Genomic DNA, 322 nt, shown 5'->3' on the forward strand with positions numbered 1-322 from the left:
CGACCAGAGCGTGTAGTTTAGTAGGGTGTTAACAGCAGGTGTGACGGGAGTGTTTGTGACGGCTGCCCCCACGGAACACAGAATAAAACGATCCATCATCACTTCTCGCTCTGGCCAAGCGTCCTTTTGCCGGGACATCGCTCGCCGCTCCTCCCCACCGGAAGAAAAGAAAAAGGATATAATAAGCAATAATTTAGGGGAAGGAAGAGCCGCCACACGAGAGCCAGCGAAGCCAGCAGGCCAGGTCGAAGTAAAATGGCCAGCGGACATGGGGAGCGAGACGGCGAGAAGCGCCGCTGTGGCTAAGGGCATCTCGGCGTGA

This window comes from Penaeus monodon, chromosome 30 (assembly GCF_015228065.2).
Source record: "Penaeus monodon isolate SGIC_2016 chromosome 30, NSTDA_Pmon_1, whole genome shotgun sequence".
NCBI classification, from domain to species: Eukaryota; Metazoa; Arthropoda; class Malacostraca; order Decapoda; family Penaeidae; genus Penaeus; species Penaeus monodon.